At 46.7% G+C, this 14480-nt stretch overlaps 1 protein-coding gene across 6 annotated transcripts in view; it reads right to left on the reverse strand.

The window, feature by feature from the left end:
- CLIP2 (CAP-Gly domain containing linker protein 2) overlaps nt 1-5976 on the reverse strand; it is a 75454-nt gene extending 69478 nt beyond the window's left edge. For 2 of the 6 annotated variants that reach the window (XM_064677723.1, XM_064677719.1), the window contains exon 1: nt 5437-5687. The gene's annotated coding sequence lies outside the window, so the exon portion shown is untranslated. Of the gene's footprint in view, nt 1-5089; nt 5106-5436; nt 5688-5873 lie in introns of those variants that run through there. The other 4 variants (XM_064677724.1, XM_064677722.1, XM_064677720.1 and 1 more) reach the window with 3 other exon arrangements.
- Between the last annotated feature and the right edge of the window lie 8504 nt (nt 5977-14480).

Consider the following 14480-nt stretch of genomic DNA (forward strand, 5'->3'; position numbering starts at 1 on the left):
CCTGGGGAGCTTTACAGAGTCCCCCTGTCCCTGGCTGCTCCTTCACTTCTCACAGAAACAGGCTGCTTCTATACCACTAATGCAGGCAAAACCACAATCAGGATTTTGTAAGAGATCAAGATATAACCTCATCTAGCAGGATTACAGGCAGCAGCCTGAGTACATCACTGGCACAACATCTCTAATACAAACTGGACCTGTTTCAAACATAAAAAGGAGAAGCAAAAACCAAGTTGTCACTTCCAACCCTGACAATCAATACTGCTGGCACCCTAAGGCAGAGTATAGCATAGCACTCCATAAACCTGAACCATGTGAGCATCCAAAAGCACCATTTGACTTTGACATTTCCACGTCAGCATGCTGGAAGGGCTCTGACACCTCCCCAGCATTTAGCCAATGTGCTCTGGGGGGATTCAGAGATAAAAAGGTGAAAAATGTTTGCAGATGCTTCAGAGACATCAAGATTAAGTTTGCAGGAGGCATTGCTATTGCCAGTTCCATTTACTAGAAATATCTATAAATATACAAATATATATAAACAAAGTTTTACTATAGATGAGATTTAGCAAGTTCAAAAAGCTCCTTCATAGACCCCAGTAAATGCCTACATAAACAGACATAAAAGATGAACAGTGAAAGGCAAAACATCCTCTTCCTCTGCCTCAGCAGCACATTTCACACAAGCCTGCCTTTCCATGCCATGTTGTCCATCACTAAATCTCCATTAGGGATGGCTGGTGGATTGGTCATCAGCTAAACATGCCAAACTTACCAGCTGGGAAACAAAAGTCCAGAGAAAAAAAAAGAAAAATTCAAGGTTGCAGAGTGACCTGCTCCAGTTTGCACAGTAAGGATTTCAGTTATAAAACAAATAGCTAAATGCTAAATATAGCCAAGGAGGAGGCTTTAATCACCAGGGCAGGCTTCATGCTGACAGGAGCCACTGAGGTAGCACAGCACACGATGTTTGACAGCCAAATATGAGGCTAAAAAGCCCATTAAACACATAAGTGGAGAGGCCTCTTTTTCTAGAGAGGTTTGTTCCCCAGCCAGGACAGTCCCTGCACCCGGGGGAGGCACTTGCAGGTCATGAGTGGGAGTGTTTGCAAGGGATGGGAAAGTGCTCTTTGTTTCAACAGGCGGCTGCTTTTTGTGCCTGTCAGGACCACTGAAAAGTTTCCAGCACTAATTAGAGGCCACAGAAGTTTTCAGAGCATGATGCAACAGATAAAGAGGGGAGGAATATGCCAAAGGAAGAAAAAGAACAGACCAGCCAGAGGAAGCCTTTGTCAGTCACTATGCCAGAAGCTGGTGCCTCAGGCTGGGAGCCTCCTCTGCCCCTCTGGAGGATGTGCTGCAAAAGAAATTGTGCTGGTTTTTTTGTCAGTGAAACACCTTTGTGCTTGTCCTTTGTACAGAAACAGGCAGAGACACAAAGTGACAATGACAGCGACAAAACAAAGGGGAAGACACACAGTACAGCAAGGGTTCAAACTGAGCCAGACTGCCCAGAGTGGCTGCAGAAAATCCCTCATCCCTTCACTGTGCTTTAAAAAATAAATAAAAATCTTCAAACCTCTGTCTTGAATGACAGAGATGAAGACAGACCTAACCAGGAACAGACAGATGGATCAGGTGATTTCTTGAAGTTTCTGTGAAGCCCTTCCAGTATTACCAATATCCATCCACGGGTTCTTTACTAGTTATTCACTAAAATAAAATAGAATTAATTTGGACCAATAGCTCTGGCACATGCAATGCAATTTTATTTGCATTAACTTTTTAAAGGAAGCATGTGTGAAAGCACAGGAAGGAGATTTAAAAGCACCAAAAAGGGACTTAAAAGTTCCAAGATCCACATATCCAATATCCCCAGAGCATTTCATTCACAAGCCTCAAAGGAGGTCAGAGGTGCAACACCTGTTCTGTACCTGGAGAAAAAAGATACAGAGAAGGAAAAAATTTTTCCCAAGATCATTGAAAAAACAGTGGCAGAGACGGCACCATTCTGTCCCTGAATATCCAACCCACCAAAGGCCATGGAAAGGCCTTCTGAAGTGTTTACTTTATAGATACAGAGTATAAATATTTTCAAAAATAATCATTTGGCTTTCCCAGGCACAAACAGAGTTATGAAGGGAGTCAACAGCACACTTTAGAACATTAACTCTCAAAATAAACCAAACAAAGTTCAGATTCCCTTTGTGCTTCAGCAGACAGGGATGGGGAGATGGAGACTTCATGGCTGGCTCAGAACCCACAACATGGAATTTCACCAGTCTGTGCCACCTATCTCTACAACTATGCAGGTGGGTAAACATTAGCTCAATAAAAAGAAATCACTGAAAGGAAACTACAGCTTAATTTCAGTGCCAATTCAAGTCATCATCATGTTTTATTCCATCCTTCTGAAGTAAAAAAAATGGAAACTGTGACAGCAAAACACAAAGCTTGGTTGTCTTTCTTCACACATCTTTGCTTATGCTCCATCTGAATCAAGCATGGCTGTTTTACAGACACAGTTTCACTCATTTAGAATGGAGTAATAAAAATTGTACCACTACACAGGAATGGTTTCAAAAAAACCTGATGCAGAAATACTGTGGGTTTGTTATGGGTTTTATTTAAAGGAGGTTTCAACGGGATTTTTTTTTTTCAGTAACAGCAGAAAGTATCAGTTTAAGGTGCCAGACTCAGTCACATGCAGTGAAGTAATTTTTCCACAGCAAGAGCTGCAGCACAATCACATAAGAGTAAGAAATTAAATCCAGCTATGAGGAAAGTGAATTTGCTTCATCCTGTTTAGCATCAGAAAGCACAAGAGACAAACACAGCCCACAGGGTGCTCTCGGCAGGGCAGAAGAAAGGCTCAAGATCATGGTGGTACTGCAGAAAGGCCTGGTACAGTGATGCTCTGAGAGTTCTGTGTGTCTGACAGTGTCAGCCACGGAGACAAGAAGGACAGACACAGGGAGAAGGCAGGATTAGAGCAGGACTCTGGAAGAACAAGCCCAGTTCCTTTCTCTAATCTTGGCTTCTGGAGTGACCTTGGAAAGTTCAGCTTTATTCAGCAACTTAACGTGGTTGATTTAGAAAACTGATCAGTAAAACAAAGCCCAAGGCTTGCTGGGGGCAGACATCACCAGTGCTATCAGCCAAGGTGCTCTCCCTGCCTAACAAGACCTGAATTCTACCATAAATTTCACAAGAACAGCGATAAAAGAACAACAGCCAGACACTGTAGACTGTTCAACTCAGCAATAGAGCAGCAGAAAAAAAAAATGCTTTCTGACTCCATGTCAGTGACTTTCTGGGTTATTCTTATGCTCAGGCTTCTTAGGAGGTGGAGGGAAAAACAGGTCACAAGGTAATTGTAAAAGATATTTATGAAAAAACAGATCTCTCTATAAATAACAATAGATATCCCTATACATAAGTGCACATCAGAGTCTAATGTAGGTTAGCAACAAGTCAGTCAGGTCTGGCTACCCAGGCCTGGGCTTTCCCAGAGCTTTAAAAGTATCCAAACCTTGCCATGCACTGTGTACACTCTGCAAAGTGGTAGCAACACCACATACCTGGGGGATGGAACTTGCTTTATACATTGTCTCTTGTCCTCACCAGAATTAAGACATCCCTCTCCAAAATGAAAAAAAAACCCACATTAATTTTCTCGAGTTTCATGGACAGGGGCAGCATTTGGATAAATAAAACCAACAACCTCAATCAGGAGGTGGAATCTGTGCCCTGACCTATTTTAACCCACCAGTAACACCAAAACTGCCATGTGTGCAGTTGCACAGCCACATCCCTTGGCACCTGAAAACCCCCCTTTTGAGTTCTTCATCATCTCTTCTGCCAGAGCAAAAGCACAAATGGGGAGAAAGAAACACCAGGAACTGCTACTTGCTGGAGTAAACTACATCAACCTCCAAGGCTAGAGGGGCACATACCAACCCTTGGCCTCAGCAGATAATCCCACATCCATACCCATCCTAAGAGCATCTCCTGGAACATACAGGTTTTCCCCCCAGTTGAAGGCAGCCCCACACTGCTGAGATGTGTTGCTGAGATGACAGAGGGGCTCCAGCACAGCCTCTCCCTGCCATGGCTGGTGCTGTTTCTGCTTGTGCCGTGTCTCAGAGCTGAGCCTTTGAAGTCCTGTACTCCCAGGGATTTCTGGCAGGCAGTGACAAGTTTCTTGAGAGCACAGCTGTTTGATGCAGTCCCCCTCCTTCCTAATCCCTGGCAGGCTGTAACAGCAGGCAGGTAATTTCTTAAAATTCCAAATCTGGGACCCAACTTTAAGATCAGGCAGCTGCACCACGTTTAAAGCATCACCACCCCAGCAAGGACGGATCTGTGCTGGTTAGAGGGGCTCTCTTGGAGCACCACTGGGGAGAGGAATGCTGCTAGCAGGCAGCTGGGCAGAGGCTAAGGCCAACAAGCCTGGCCAGGCACCCCAAACATATCTCTGTTCACACACAGACCAGTTCTTGAGTCTCAAGTCACCCTCTAGGAAACACTTCCAGCCAAGCAGTAGCGGATGGGCTGGTGAAACTTGACATCCATTCCAGCACTATGAGTTTCTGAGACAAGGTTTCCAGGCCTGTGAGACTGATGCTCAACAGAGCAGCAAATAACACTCGGTGCTGACACAGTGCTTTGTCTCCCAGCACTTTGGAAACACCGCTGCAGCCTGCCTGGATACCGTGCAGATAACAACTTGTGCCTCTGCCTGCATCCCTGGATGCTGCCCCAAACAGACCCTTTGCTGGTTTGTGTCAGGAGATGCGAGGGGCAGACCCCTGCTCCCTCTGCTCACAACCTGAGCGCTGTGCCAACGCCAGCAGCCCGACCTGGGCCTTCCTCGGAAGCGCATCTCCTTGTAACAGACAAAACCCCACATCAGATCCTGCAGGACGTAGTTAATGTCGATATCTCAATCGCTAAATAGGAAAAACCCAGCGAGGACACCGAGCCCAGCACGCAGCCCAGCTTCCCACAGACAAAAGGCAATTTTCCTCCCGTTTCAGCCCCAGAACTCGCTCGGCACCGAGCCGCGGATGCTGACACCCACTCTCACCTCCATCTTCGCGGCATCAGGCCGCTCCCCCCGCGCCGTGACCCCGCGGGAGCGCCGGGCGCCCACCCCGCGCCCTGCCTGGGGGGTGGATGGATGGGTGCGCACCCCCCGAGCCCCTCCCGCCGCCGGTGGGTGCCGGTGCCGCCCGGCCGGGGATGCAGCCGGGATGCCGGCCCGCTGAGGATGCTCCGTGCCTTTCCCACCCCAAGGACAATGCGTGCGGCGGCCGAGCCTCCCATCGGTACCGAGCGGCGCATCCCCCGCGCTCCTCCCGCACCCTCTCCATTCATCCCCCCTTTGTTGCGGGCTCGCCGGGCGCTCCCACCCCTCCCGCCGTCCCCCCTTACCCTGGGGCTGCCCGCCGGAGCGGGGCGGGGGGCTCGGTGCCACCGCGCGATGCAGCCCCGGCGGCCGCCCTGCCACTCCCTGCGCGGCCGCGGCGGGGCCGAGCCGGGAGGAGGGAGCGGGGAGGAGGGAGCGGGGAGCCGGGAGGAGGGAGCTGGGCGGCGGCTCGGAGCGGCGGGGCCGGGGGAGGATGCGGGGCCGGGGGAGGATGCGGGGCCGGGGGAGGATGCGGGGCCGGCACCGCCGCTCCCTCCCTCCCTCCGTCCCTCCCGGCGCACGGCCGGGCCCGCGCGAACAAAGGGGCCGGTCCGGGGCCGCCCCGCGCCGAAATCCTCCTGGTTGCCGAGCCCCGGCGCCGCCCGGAACCGGGTGGGAGGGTGGAAAGGCAGCGCGGAGGCTCCTCCTGCCTTAAAACCCCAAATAACAACGATAAGTTCACCTTTCGCTCGCTGCGGCCGCGGCGCTGGGAATGAGGAGCGCTCCAAGCACACCTGAATTTGGGGTGGTAGCGGGTTTGATTGATGCGAGAAGGGCAGGAGGAGCTGGCGGTGCTTCCTGGAAAAAAAAAAAAAAAAAAAAAAGGAGAGAGCCCTAATTACCGGGATTTATTGGGGAATGCAGCAAAGAGAAAGCACCTGCAGCCTCGGAAACTCGTTCATTCAAAGCCAGGAAGGGCGGGGAGAGGTAATAATCATGACTTGGCCCCCATCACCTCCTGATGCTTCCCAGAGCCGTGCCTGGGCTGATATTGCATGGAGATAAAGTGGAGCAGGGCCACAGAACCGTTTAGGTTGGAAAAGCCCTCTGAGATCATTGACTCCAACCACTCCCCCAGCACTGCCAAGGCCACCACTGACCCATGTCCCCAAGCACCACATTCCCATGTCTATTAAACCCCTCCAGGGATGGGGACTCCACCACTGTCCTGGGCAGCCTGTGCCAGGGCTGGACAAGCCTTTCAGTGAAGCAATTTTCCCAATATCCAACCTAAACCTCCCCTGGTGCTACTTGAGGCCGTTTCCCCTTGTCCTGTTCCTCCTTCCCTGGGAGCAGAGCCTGACCCCACCCTGGCTCCAACCTCCTGTCAGGGAGTTGCAGAGAGCAAAAAGGTCCCCCCTGAGCCTCCTTTTCTCCAGGCTGAGCCCCTTTAGCTCTCCTCAGCAGCTCCTCACCAGAACTGTGCTCCAGACCCTTCCCCAGCTCCATTCCCTTCTCTGGACCTTCCAGCACCTGCCTAGTGCCAGTGCCCAGAAATTGCATCCCTGAAGTGGAAGTGCTTTCACAAGGGCCATAACTCAGCGTACTTTACTACTTCTACAGACACCCCACATCACCCAAGGGGCAGCCCAGGAGACTTTGCACATCAAACAGTACAGTGGAAGGCCCCAGGCCATGCAGAAACAGAGGAGGGTCCCACCCAGCAGCCATCCCAAAATTTGTTGCTGTGACTCTGCTCCATAGCCCCTGTGTGGGCCCTGGAAAGCAGAAGGGAGATGCAAGTGAAGGGGATGCACTCAGCAAAGCAGAGAAGAATGGAGCTGAGGTCAACTGAGCATCATCCAGAATATGAGATTCACTGGCCTTAGCAAGATGATGCAGCCTCAGGAGGCAGCCGTAGGCATCCTCATTTTCCATCTTGCAGAGGGGAAGCCAAAGTAAAGAGAACTGAAATGGCTGGTCCAAGCCAAAAATAGAACCTGGAGCACCTGACTCCAACGCCTCTGCTTCAACTGCTAGTTCAGTGTCTTTCCCTGGCATTTTCCTACATCCAAGCTCAAGTCATTGCTTTGTGGTTCTGGATACAAGAATTTTTGTCTCCTCTCAAATCTGTAGTTGCCTAGGGAGACAGAATGTCACCAGGAGAAGAGCTAGATGAGAAGGTGCCTGTTGAATCAGGCTGGATTCCAACAGGACCTCTTGCTTCTCCATCTAGTTCCACCCCTGGTTTGCCAGCTCAGCCAGTTCCTATCTTTAGGTCCAAGTCTCTTTCTGTATCCAAATGGTAGTGGAGCAACAATGGTGACCTTCCTTTGCAACTTCCAGAGAGACCAACGAGAAATGTTACGTGTAGCCATGCATTTGATAAGGAGGAGGAGTGTAAATTTAAAGCACTTTTGTTAAAAAAAAAATCCTCTTTAATATTTTCAGGTGCTTCAGGGCAGGATTTCAAATCAGGAATTGCTTAGAAGTTAAACCTCATTTTTGCACAATTTTATGCTGTATCTTACATACACTGATTTGTTCTTAGTATAAAAACTTCCACTTAAATGCTTAAATTACAGCCCTGTGTCTACATTACAACAAAGAAGGTCAGCAAGTCCGGGGTTATATTTTGCCTGCCAATAGTCTGTGGTACCCACAGCGGCTCCGAGAGGAGAATCGAGCCCACTGGCTTCAATAAGATGAAGCTAGAAAAAATTTCACAGCTCTTAAGTCATTTCCTTGAATCATTTTGACAAATCTGCCTCTCTGACTGGACTTTCTCAGGGGAATTTCCAGGGAGAGAAAGAAAGATCATCCAGGGCTGGAGCTCTGGCAGTGATGTGGCTGAAGGACCCGTAGACTTGAATTTGTGTCTCTGCCGCTAAGTGCTCTCCTACAAATCTTTTGTTGCACCTGCTTGTCACAAAGGATGACTATAAATGTCTCCCATCATTCCCATTCCCACAGGGTGGTGCTACTATTTCCCAATAACCATTTATTTATTCACAGGGGCCGTGTGCAGGCAAACAACCCCACGCTGACGTCCCAGGCCCGGGGGAGCACAGGAGACAGTTAAGTTCCAGCCTGTGAAGGTGTGAGGACTTGTTAAATTTACACAAGTGAGCAGAGCCATGACTTTAATTAAACCATTACAAGTAGAGAGCTGGTGTGTGATCTCTGACATCTCTGGGCTATCACATTTGCCTGATAATACTCTCTACTACCCTCCTATTTTATGTGATATATTTGTCTTGTTTTGAAAAGTGGCTTCTCACAGATAGTCAAAACTGTCTCCACTTGACTGATCCATTATTGTGATTTGATGAGTATTTGCATCAGCTGTTGGCATCTCTAGAAAGCTTCACTGCTGTTTTCTTTTAAATTATCCTGACAAACTGAAGCATTACACAGACAACGTAGTGTATAAACCAAGGGAATACTCACACCTGCCTCTAGGGAAACCAAAACAGCAAACTTTTTGTGTTTTGCTGTTATCTATATTGTTTGAATAAAGACAGACAAAATCTCCTTTATGGAACAGGAGATAAAGCACCTCTCTGCAAAGAGCTGATGAGACACTTGATTCGTCACGTACCAACACTTTATGCTCCCTAAAGCCCCAATGCTGCACTTGTGCCCCAAAGGCAGCAACCTCTAAGAGGTGACAGAGAGCACATACAGGCCAGGTGAAGTGGTGACATCAGGACCCCAGATGTCAACTGGGGTTGACAACTCAGAGTTGAATCCTTTCCGTCTTTTTCCTACCACGTGCCCAGAAATCCCTGCCACGTAAATCCCTTCGCCCTGCCTATGTCCTGAGTGGTGGCAGGGACAACTGCATTTGAAAATATTGTGCAACTTCATAGCTGTCAACTTGCAGTTCTGTGATTTCCAACACCTCACAGGCGCAGCCGCAATGAGAGCCTGAGTTCTCGCTGTTCATTCAAGCTGACACTATAAATAGGCTGCTGCATTTGGGGGCAGAGCACGAAAATTCCAGCATTGGTGGGAGGAACAAGATTAAAGCAGTGATCTAAAGAAAAGCTGTTTCTTCCCTTTGATTACAGAGCTGCTGAAAGACCTTCTTATCCTGAGGATCAGCGGTTGCTTTAGGCCTTACCCATTCTAGGCCAAGACTAAAGTTCAGAAACTTCCTGTAAACAGTAGTTAAATTAAAATTAAGATCTTGCACGGTTGCAGCTATTCAGCCAAATGGCAACATGTTTTCAGGCATGTGTTATCCAACCCAATACCACTGCAAAGCCTCTAATATCCAGCAGATTCTGTTGTGTCTCCCTAGGTGAGAGAAACCTCTCATCTTCAGACATTTATATCCGAGCCGACTGTCTAGACTTCCTATATAATGAGTGCAGAGGAACAGGCACTGGGGTGGAATTGCCCCCATCGCACTGCAGACATCCAAAAATGGATTAATTGCTCTCTAGCAATGCTCAGTTCCATCCATGAATTATAGGGGCAGTCAAGAATTAGCCAAATGAGATGTTTAAAGTTAAGTGATAAGAATCCCACTCATCTTCCTTCCAGAAATGCTCAGCACAGCTGACGGAGCTTGTTTGGGTGCACAGACACATGTGTTGGGGACGTCCTTGTCTGAAGGCCTCACTTTGTTCTGCTCACTGAAAGAAGTGAGGCTCTGTTGGCCAGGATTCAAGATCTGGCTCCAGGATCCTTCAGGGGAGCACACGTGGCTTGTGCAGTGTGATGGAAAGTGCTCTGGAAAAGGCTTTTTTACCAGGCTGACTGCTGAGAGTTCCTACATACTTCTTAACATAAAAGAAAGTGTGGGTGGAAATATGTTGAAGGATCATGGCAGTTCTCATTAATTATGAAGATCAAGAGGAGCTCTTACTGCTTTTTTGGTGTATTTCCTATACTGAAATTAGTCCATTAACTGTTACTTACACTTCCCCCATCGGTATAATTTAATCATTAGCACAGTCTGGTTCCTGTTGTTCTATATTTTTAAAGTAAAATACTTTGCTGCAGTAGCAGTGATTCTAAGGAATGTGGGACAGCACTCCACAGAAATACAAACCAATAAAATTGGACAACACTGCATGGCCAAAGACATAGTGACATTTTCATCACAAAGGCTGTTTCCTGTACACAAGCCCAAAGGCAAGTGGACTTGCAGAAAAACTCAGCATCCATTAACTGGAGGCCTTCTGAAATAGTTTGGCCAGACGACCTACACAAGATCACACTGTCAATGGAGAACTTGGAATAGCTCTTTTATTAAATCAGTAGATTATCACCAGTCTTTCATCTGAAGAGGAAGCTCCTCTTTGCAGACGAAGTAAATGACTCATGGAAAGTAAAAAAAATAACGTATCTGTGATCACCCGGCTGAAACAGAAATATGTTGGTCGGCATCTGCATTTCAGAGTCAAACATCTACAACAAAAAAAAGTATTACAGGAGGATCAGAGCGTGGAGAGACTGAAGGGAGATTTGGCAGTAATGAGCATAACATCTTATTCATGGGGGGGGGGGGAAACAACACAGCAAAAAAAACAGAGGCTAAGTAGTGGATAAGCCATTCCAGCACAGTACCACATATTTATTTTCGTTGTTATTGCCCTAAAGCTTGTTGCTTGTCTAAATCAAGACTAAAGATCAGGCTGTCCTTTGTTAAGCCATTTTTAAAGATCAGGACAACTGCCAGGTGCACTTACCCAGGCTGGCACAAATAAAGAGACTTTTATGCCTCCTGACCTCAAAGGTGAGCAAACATCACCTACATTTTGTAGACTCAGGAATCAAATTTGAGAGGGATTAGTTTATCTTCCCAAGGGCCCCTCTAATCCAGGTTGGACAGACTCTGGGAATTATCATGTCACTCAGTTCATGCATTTCTTTTTATCACATCCAAGCCAGAGAGGAAAGCCAGCCTTGGATCTCCTGGTGTGGTGTCCTACACTCTATTCATTAGGTGAAGCTGCAGCCTTCTTTTGTAAAGCCCCTGGTAATTCTTTGTATAGCTCCATGTATCCTCCAAAAAATACAGGGAGACAAATATCACTCATAATGGGGCAACTCCATGTTCTCCCTGTTGCCAAAGCATCACGTCCACCAGCACCAGCTGCCTGCAAACCACCAAATCTCTGTTTCTGTGCATTGCAAATCAAAAGTCTTTCTGGATCACTATTTTTCACTGGATGTCAAAAAATTATTCCTTATTCTGCTGCTGCTCCAGGTATGTGCCACCTTCCTCAGACCTTCCTTGTTGTCACCAGGAGTGTGAAGATTGATTGTGTTCCCTGACCTGGTCAAACAGGTTCTGTGACAAATTGGAGCCAGCCTGTATTTTATGGGGGAAAAAAAGCCATTTATTTCCCTGTTGTTTGGGCCCTGCCACAAAGGTGGTTTCAGACCCAACAGATGTTTTCTACCAGAGCTACAGAATGTGCTGTGAGAGGCAGGAGAGTCCCATTTCCTTTGCATGAACTGGAATGTATTAGAAGATCAAAGCTGAGGGACAGGAGCCAGGATGAAAAGGTTTCCTATCTGTGCCCAGGAATTCAAAAAAGATTTCAGTACCTACAACCCAAGCTGTGTTTAATGGGAAAGGGAAGGGAAATAAGCTCCAATTCTGACACTTAGAGAAAAGCCAGGCTTTTAAAATGTCTTCAGCAGGCAGTGCATGGAGGTGGATTGGACTGCTGGCGTGGCTGTGGGCACTGACCACTGAGCATCCAGTCCTGCCACTTTGGTTTCTCAGCCTTTAATTCTCCAGAAAAGCAAAGCTATCCCCCCAAAAAGGCACTGACACTTTAATTTAGCACAGGGCATGCTTTCCCAGAAGATCCCAAAGCACACAAGGAACGACCTTCGTAACAAGCTGCAGAAGAGAAAATTGGAGCATAAAGACATGTCAGTGACTCACAGTCCCACACAGGATCACCTACTGCCCACTGATTTCCAGGCACTGAAGCAGCTGATGAGCCAGTTGGTCCCAAACAGCTTTGTGAGGTGGGTGAGATGTAAGTCCCACATTGCTGAGCTCTGCCAGAGCTGTGCTGCTCCAGAGGAAGGTGTGGAATAGCAGCGATTTTCCTGTGTAAGGCAGAAGGAGGATGGAAAAGGCAAGAGGCCACTGACAGTATAACCAGCTGCCCTCTGCCTCCTGCCAACTTAGAGGTGCTTTTAACTGAGGAAAGATTTCAACCAAAGACCCTTCCTGGCCTAACTGAAATACCAGAGTAGTGGGCAGAGCATAAATACACAGCTCAATGCCCTCAGCACATCGTGTCAGCACTGATGCAGGGGAATGGGCTGTTATCCTGTCCTTGGGAAAGCACTGGAGAACCATCCACTGATCCCTGCTGTCATTTCTCAGTAAGGTGTTAAAAGGTTTAAAGAACTGCTGGGATGGCTTTATAAAAAGGAGATTATTTCTTTATGCAGAATTAGTATTTCCTGTGACAGGAGAGCAGCAAGGATGCCCCCAACAACCTCACACACCAAGGGGATGTTGCTGCAGTGACTTCCAGGTGGAGAGGGCAGCCAGGACTCCGAGAAATCCCAGCCTTACTAAGACAGATAGAGAAAGGCTGGGAAAGCCTGATCCTTTGCCAGGTGCTCATTTTCATTTTAGAATATTTACTACAGAAAGTCCTTTATAACATGGATTTTGGTTGTCAAATGCCATGATGTAACCCAGATCCAGGAACTTACACACACTTCTTCAGTTTCCTGTCCATTTAGTTTTATTAACTGCACTACATAAATTGTGTTATATGTTCCAGTAAGGAAGAATCACTGTGAGAATGCTGCCAGTGTGGCTTTCTATAGAGCAGTGTACAGGGAAAAATGAGAATTGGACTCTAATCTAGTTTCTGGGTTTACTGCTGGTGTAAAATGGAAATTTCCCCCATCTCAATAACTGCTTTCACTAACAGTGAAAGAGGAACAATGACACCAACCTGATCTGTAAAGTGCTTTGAGCTGACCAGACTAAATGTGGAAGACACATGTTAAAATAGCTCATGCTGCCTACTCTGACTCAGTCCTAACTACTGACAGACAAGCTCAATATAATATACAACAAATACAAAGTTAACAAGTGGGGAAAAAACCCCAAATATGAAGTTAACAAGTGGAAAAATACAATTAAGTTAAATTAACCTGTGGAATTCAATGCCAGAATATATTAAAGGTAATTAAGATAATTATATTGCAGCTGTAGCTATGTTAATTCTAATTAGAATTAAAAAGTACAAGACAATCCTTAACTCTTGGAAAAAAGTAAACTTCTCTAAGCAGATTCTATGATTGTTTGGTATCACAATGTATGTTTTCCTCTCTATTTTCTTTGAGCCTGTGATAACAGTCAGATTCTCAGAGGAGTTGTTGCCTGAACAGGCTCCTGGTTTATTCTAGTAGGTATCAACCTGTACCTTTCATTTCCCATTCTTTGCAATACATCTAAGAAGGTTTGTGGCAACAGAACAGAAATTGCTGGTTACTCTCTGAGATGTTTATTGAAGAAAGGAAATAAATAATTAATAGACTCTGTGCAAAAAAACCTTAAAAATAGGAACTAAGCTATGTCACACCCATCTAGCATTCTAAGAAAAGAGATGAAGATATTTACAAACTGGGCTTAAAATGTCATGGAAACAGCTGCTCTCCCAACAGACTGAAATTCATTTCCTTGTTGTATCCAGGCAAGTTTGGCAGAGAAACCCACTGCATCCCTACCTATGTATCACACCAAAAGCTGTGATACTTAAGCAGACTACAAATACCAACCCAAAAGACCTAAGAAATTATCATTCTTTGTTGGGCTTTTTTTTGTTTGCAAGTGGGCTTTTTTTAAAAGATTATTAATACTTTGTGACATCAAGGTCGTAAAACAAAGCCATACAGCAATTCCAGAGAAAACTGCCTGGAGAATGACATAGTGCAGTGACCTTCAGGTCACAAAAGTCTGAATTTCCCCCACTTAGAATCCCCAGCTCATGTGGATCCCCCTTCACAGGGTGATGTGACTGATGTGGGGAAGAACAGCTAAGGAGGATTCTAATGCAAGGCTCTGCCCTGCAGTTGTTTCCAGAGAAAATAAAGAGGATTTTAGAGTTAACCCCTGTAAACAGCACTTCAAACTTGCAGGGCAGTTTCACTCTCCTTGGCCTCACTTTGCAAAAAAACCATATCACTACATTCAAAGACCAGGTTGTGTCCCTGGTAGATCTAGAAGTACACAAGCAGGTCAATCTGGGCAGGAGATGAAAAGAAACTAGAACCTTGTTGGATTCACCCCATCATCACTGCCTTGGGACTGTGCTGTTTTGAGAGGTGTGGAATGCATAAAAAATAC

The sequence above is a fragment of the Pseudopipra pipra genome, chromosome 21, assembly GCF_036250125.1.
Source record: "Pseudopipra pipra isolate bDixPip1 chromosome 21, bDixPip1.hap1, whole genome shotgun sequence".
Taxonomy (NCBI): domain Eukaryota; kingdom Metazoa; phylum Chordata; class Aves; order Passeriformes; family Pipridae; genus Pseudopipra; species Pseudopipra pipra.